The sequence below is a fragment of the Pistacia vera genome, unplaced genomic scaffold, assembly GCF_008641045.1.
Source record: "Pistacia vera cultivar Batoury unplaced genomic scaffold, PisVer_v2 Contig378, whole genome shotgun sequence".
NCBI lineage: Eukaryota > Viridiplantae > Streptophyta > Magnoliopsida > Sapindales > Anacardiaceae > Pistacia > Pistacia vera.
The window spans coordinates 88,100-95,059 of NW_022196199.1; the positions used below are offsets into that span (position 1 = coordinate 88,100).

Here is a 6,960-nt window from a genome sequence, read left to right on the forward strand (position 1 = left end):
CTGTTCCAAAGAGAGAGCACCGAGAATCGAAGAATCAAGCGAAGAAGCAAGAAGAGTGGCAGTTCTGTAATTTTAGAACTTGTCAAGAAGCTTCGCCTCGACGAAGATTTGTACGTCGCCGCGGCGAAGTAGGCCAGAGACGAGCATGTCTGATTCTCTCTTCGCCGCGGCGACAATCATTATTTTCAGTTTTGTTAAACGCACAATTTTACTTTATGCGTGTTTTTGCTGGGTAATTGGGGGGAGGTATAAAAGAAACACTTAGCCTTTTGTCCAGGGACTTCGTTTTTTTTAGGTTAAGCAGCTTTTACATCTTTTTGGCTGGGTTTTGAGCGATTTTGAGTTGTAACAAGGTTGAAGATTCGATTCTAACCGAGGGATTCATCTTTTGGGGAGATCTCTTATCTTTTATCTCATCTTTCATTATGCCAAACTTTGTTATTCTCGTTTTTCGTTTTTGTATCGTTAATCTAGCTATGAACTAACCCATTTTGGGTTAGGGTTTTGATTGTAATTTGGATTTTAATGGGTTAAGTGTTTGATTGTTTTATTTTCATATGAGTATGCGTTGGTTGTGTGTTTACTCTGAGTTTTAATGATTTTATATGAAGAACATGATGAGATTGAGAAATGAATCATGTTAGGTTCTTGGGTAATCACCATTGTAGTATTGGATGCTAGAGATAGATGCAAGAATCAATGAAATCATTGTAGGATTCTCTTGCTTAATGAGTTCGGAATTGTTAACCTTCAAATTGTTGGGTGCGGAAGGTTAATAAGGAAGAATAGGAAAACATAGCCTGAGAGGGTATGTTTAACACCTTAGTGAATTCGATTTACAACCATTGTGTATGAATATGAATTTAGTGAAATTTTAGGTTCAACCCATAAAATCCGAATGAAGTCAAAACCCTACCTGTTTTAATTGAATTGATTTTTATCTGTGTTTTACATCTTGCATTCTTAATTAATTTGCAGTTAGTGAATTTATCTTAGTAATAGGTTAAATTGCTCCCAATTATCCAAAAGATTTCGGTTGCTCCAACTTGAAAACGATAGAAAACTTAGTGATTAGCTAACAATCCTCGTGGGAACGATACTCTTACTCATCATTATATTACTTGTGCAATTAGTATACTTGCTACATATTGCATGTTGTAGGAAACACGCATCATTCGTGCGGCCTTAACACTTCGGAAATGTGTTAAGCAGCCTAACACTCACACAAACTCAAGGACTAATAGTATGTGAATGAGAAGGATAAGTGAAGAGAAATTTTAAACTCTATATTAAAGGAAACTTGTATGTTACAATTTATGAACTTTACTAAGTGGAGTGGCCTATTTATGGGCTAAACCTCCTCAAGGAATTGACTAGATACAATGTATGCTTAATCCTTAAGTAATTCTAGGTGGCAACTTTGGGAATGATGATGCTTAGTCATGAAGTTAACTTAGGCATTAAGTATGCTTAACCTTGAAGTTAACTTAACCATTAAGCAATGTGCATCATGCTTGTGTCACCAAGCAAGCTGGTCGTGACACTAAGCCTGTAATGATTTTTGATTCACTTGATAATCTTGTCCAACACTACAAAAGCTATGGGAATAAAATGGGTTTTGAAGATATTATATGATCTTCAAAGAAAGGATATGATGGAGAGGTGAAAAACACGACACTAGCTTGTTCTTGTATTGAGAAGTCGCACAGTAACCTCGTAAATGCTTTTAAAATGCATCCAATGACAAAAATTGATTGTAAGGCTCGAATTGGTGCAGCTGTATGTTCTGATGACAAATGGAAAATATGTTCAGTTGTGTTTGATCATAACCATAACTCAATAGTCCTACCAAAAGTAGATATTTCAGAAGGAATCGAATTATACAACCGTACGTAAAAAGAAAGCTTGAAGTGAATGATAGGGCTGAGATTAGGCCAAATAAAAATTTCAATTCCTTGTTAGTTGAAGCAGGCGGTGCTGAGAATTTGCCTTTCCTATAGAAAGATTGTAGGAACTACATTGAAAAAGTTAGGAGTTACGACTTGGTGTTGGAGATGCTTCTGCAATCCAAAATTTTTTTTGAAAATGCAAAATGAGAATTCTAATTTCTTCTACATAATGGATTTAGATGAAGAAGGTCGATTAAAGAATTTTTTATGGGTGGATGCAAGAAGTAGGGCTGCATTTAAAGAGTTTAGTGATGTTGTGACATTTGACACTACATATTTGACCAACAAGTATGATATGTCGTTTGGTGCTTTTGTTGGTGTTGATCATTATGGTCATTCGATACTGTTAGGCTGTGGGTTAATCTCCAACGAGGACACAAAGACATTTGTATGGCTTTTTCAATCTTGGCTTGCATGTATGTTGAATTGTGTTCCTAAAGCAATAATCACTGATCAAGATAAGGCAATGCAAAATGCAATCAAGATTGTGTTCCTTGGTACACAACATAGATGGTGTTTGTGGCATATAATGAAGAAATTGCCTGAAAAATTTAGAGGTTATAGTCAATATGAACATATTAAGTTTTTTTTTTTTTGCAAAATCTCGTGTATGATTCATTGATATGTGAGGAGTTTGAAGAATGTTGGAATAGGTTCATTGATAAATACAACCTTCACGACAATGATTGGTTGCTTGGATTGTACAATGAAAGACAACGTTGGGTGCCGACTTTTGTAAAAGATACCTTTTGGGTAGGTATGTCTACTACTCAACGCAGTGAAAGTATGCATGCATTCTTTGATGGATATGTTAATTCAAAAACCACTTTAAAACAATTTGTGGGACAATATGAGAATGCATTGCATGATAAAGTGGAAAAAGAAAGGGAGGCTGATTTTAAATATTTCAAATCATGGATCCCTTGCATAACCACTTATGTTATTGAGAAACGATTCCAAGATGCATATACCATTGCAAAATTCAAAGAGTTTCAAAAAGAGCAAGCTGCCAAGGTCTATTGTGATTTATCTTCTTTCAAAGAGATTGGTTCCTATATGGAATTTATAATAGAAGAAGATGTTTTGGTTGGAGAGCCTCATCGTCATGTTCCTTTTGTGGTTTCCTTTGATGAAGCAACTTGTGATGTTCGTTGCAATTGTCGATTGTTTGAGTTTAGAGGAATTTTATGTCGACATGCAATTGTGGCGTTGATTCGCAAGAAAATTCTCATGTACCAGAAAAGTACATTTTAAGACGGTGGAGGAAAAATATAAACAAATACCATACCAAGGTTAAGATAAGTTATAATACTTGGAGCACCCATCTTGACGAACAACGATTTGATGAGTTGTCTAATTTATTCAGCGCTGTAGTAGATTTGGCATTAAGCAATGAGGATGATTGTAATATGGTGAAAGAAATGATCAATGATATGAAGAACAAATTGATGTCAAATAAAAGTGTCAGGATTGATAAAAGACTAAACATGTTAGGTAATAGTAGAATGATTTGTGAAGGTGGTGATGATACTTTGAAAGAAGGGAGCAATAATATTCTTACTCCACGGGTTGTTCATAGCAAAGGTCGTCCCCTATTCAAAAGAAAGCAACTGAAGGTTGAAAAAATTGTTCGTAAAGTACAAGGGAAGAAATTACGACAACAAGAAGTTGCTATGAGTTTGAATCCTAGTCTCACACTTGGATTTAATCAAGCAACTTAGGTAAGTAATTCATTTATGTTTCTTTGTCTAAGTTGATGTTTACATGTGAATTGTAGAAATGTATGCAACCCAAGATTGTTATTTTAGAATAACATGTACTATATATATATGGAATGTAGTTACTATTAAACAAGATTTTAGATAATCTTGTTTCTTGGTTCTCTATTTTACTTTCTTCTTAGCTTTTCCTTCTGTTTTAAAAATTTCTTAGTCCACTAATGTGGTTGAGTTCTTGTTGTATGTTGCACAGGGATCAAAAGAACTTGAGTTTCAGGAAGTTCAATGCTGATATCCATCAACTGAAGGCAATAGCTCCAGGTGCTTACGGTTCTTTAGTTTTCTTATAAAAATCATGTATCAAAATGATTTTGTATGTATTTAACTACTTGTGTGTGGTTTCATTGCTACTTGCCATATTTTTGCTCCCTTAATGTGGTAGGTTAAGATTGGTGCCTGCGTGTGCTAGTGATATGAATGAGTTGCTCATGGATGGTGCATTGATAAATGATGCATGTCTTGGTTTTGGAGCACTAGAATTAACTTTCTAATATTGTATTAAGATGTTTATTAGCTGTATTTTTTTTTTTTTTTTTTTTGCCAGGTCTCCAACATTCAACATTAATTTCAGGGGAGATTATTGGGTTGGTGTAGGATTTTCTGGTGCTACAGCTTTGTTTTTGTTCTTTGCAGTATTGGAAATTTATAGATTTTTGGAGTTTTAACTTCTTGCAGTCTCTAGGACATTTTTGCAGTTAGTGCAGTTTTTTGTGTGCTGGATCTACAGCTTGGATCTATTCTTGAGGTGTTCTAGTGCTAAATCTATAGTTTTTGGCTATTTGGGTATGTTGGTTGCTGTTGTTGTTGTGTGGTGGATGGCGTTGGTGCATGGCCAAACAAAGGATTCTGGAGAGTTTTATTTGGAGATGCAGCAACAGAAAATTGCATTTTTGCAATTCCCAGAAGTAAGTTTGGAGTTGTGCATTGTTTTATTAAGAAGCTTGGCTGCTTGTGCAGTATGTTCTAGAGTTGCAACTTCAATGCTGCATTTTGTTGGCTATTAGTGCAGTGTTTTTGGGGTTGGACGTGATGATTAGGCCTGTTATTTTTGCAATGTCCAAGAGAGTTTGGCTGGTTGTACAGTTTTATTATACAACACTCTGTGCATACTCTTTGTATAGATGATCTTGCAATATTTTTGTGATATGTAAATACTGATCCATATTTGGAAGAAGCAACCAAAAATTCAATATATGTATATACACATAATTATATTCATAATAAGTTACTTTTTATTTTTTTTGGGTAAACCCAATAATTTTATACAAGAATAAAAGAATTACAACCTAGGAAAGAGGACTCCCCTTTAGAACCAAGAACCTTGGGCATTCCTAAGGGGCAAAACTACAAAAGTGAGGACAATTAAGGAAAGACATTCTTTATACATGAGAGACCAAAGCAACCAAGGGCACCCAAATGTTAACCCCTAAAAGGCCTTTACAAAAAGGATCAGCAAACCAAACCAGAAAAATAGGCCAAGCTTCAAAACTAGCAATCCACAATGTACAAGTTGGAAGGAAATCTCAAAAACAAAAAATGCAAAAACAACCTTGACTACACAAGCTGTAACAAACACCCGAAGACTGCACACAACACCAAAGGCAGAGAACAAGCTATAACACTCCCTTGACAACAACACAATTGTAGCATAATCCTGCAAAATACTACATTACCTGCCACAAATCCTAAAAATTGTTGAGATTGGACTGCTCTTACGGCTCTAGATGAGACTAGTTGATATCTCTGAAACCACAATCTTCCCCAACTCAAAGTGGAACTAATGCAGCTGAGACTAGTTGATACAAATTAGTTTTCTTCAATGGTACTTATACTGCCTCTAATTGAATGACATGTAGTCGAAAATATGAGTTTATTATATGATTCATTTGTTCAAAATCACTACAATACCAAACTGGCAACTCCATGAAAACAAAAATATATCAACAAGAGGCGAGAGGCTCTTTTGTAGTAACGTATGTTCACCTTCATTGTTGTAGTTTGTAACATGGCGACTGCAATACAATAATTGTAAAGGAAGAATTTCTGGTAATATATATGCTAAATTGCACTTCTGTCACTATATGAAAATAATAGTATAAGATTTTGAAGATGTATTGGCCACAATGAGGGTAGGCCTTAATGGAAGCCGCCCTGGGCCTTTCGAGCATATGTGAGTACCATCACAAAATCTTTCGCGGAGGAACCAATCTTTGCTGGTACTTTTTCTGGTGTTGCTGCTGTTTGCAGCCACAAATCAACTAAATTATACAATTCCAAAGTGGGGATCACTGATTGTCCCATACATTTTATCTCAACCTGCAAAAATATCAAAAAAAAAAAAAAAATGCACTGAATTTTAACTGACATTCACGTTCATTTCTGTAACATTCATAAGCAAAAACCAAGGGTAGCAAAATGTCAAACATGCATGTCTTCAATGGATCAATTTATTTAAAAAATAAATACAATAAAACAGACTGTAACAGCTAATTGAAACTAAAAATCGAATTGAAAAGATGAGAGTCTTACTTGTGCCTTTGATTCTCAACTGGCAAAATGTGGCGGTTTTTGGCGAGGCACGGAAACAATGGTTAGGGTTTGGTTCTTACTTTGTCGGCGTCTGGTGAGGCGTGGCTGCATCTAGCAAGGCGAGGCATGGAAACGACAATTCCAGTTGGTTTGGCGAGATGTGGAATCGATGGTTAGTCTCTGGTTTGTCGACGTCTAGTGAGGCGTTGCGACATCTGGCGAGGCGTGGCACGGCGGCGTTTGGTGAGGCGTGGAAAAGATGATTCCGGTTTGGTTTGTCGGTGTCTAGTGAGGCGTCGCGGCGTGTAATGAATTTGGGATGGAATCATTGAGAAATTTTTGAGAAATTTTGAGAAATTGATTGTGATATACGTAGAGAATGAGGGGGAAAATTGTATAGTGTTTGCATCGAGAGAATGAATTTGATTTAGGGAGTCAGGGAAATGAAATTTGAAGAAAAACAAATATATAGTTTTTAAAAAAACTGATGTGGCAATTAAGTGACGTGGCAGATGAGGTGGCATCTGTCACATCAGTTAGTACTTGGGTTAGTATGATTTGGTTAGTGCAGATAGCATTACTCTTTATGATATTAGGCCTATATGCTTTTTGGTTATTGTCCTGATGGTTATTTTTTATAGGCCTTTTTTAGGCTTTTGATACTTGCTCTCTTGGTTTGTATATCCTGCGCATGCCATTGTTTC

General features: G+C 35.8%; 1 pseudogene; it reads left to right on the forward strand.

Moving 5' to 3' along the window:
- Window positions 1-1,731: 1,731 nt before the first annotated feature.
- On the forward strand, window positions 1,732-3,203 carry LOC116140778 (annotated as a pseudogene).
- Window positions 3,204-6,960: the final 3,757 nt, after the last annotated feature.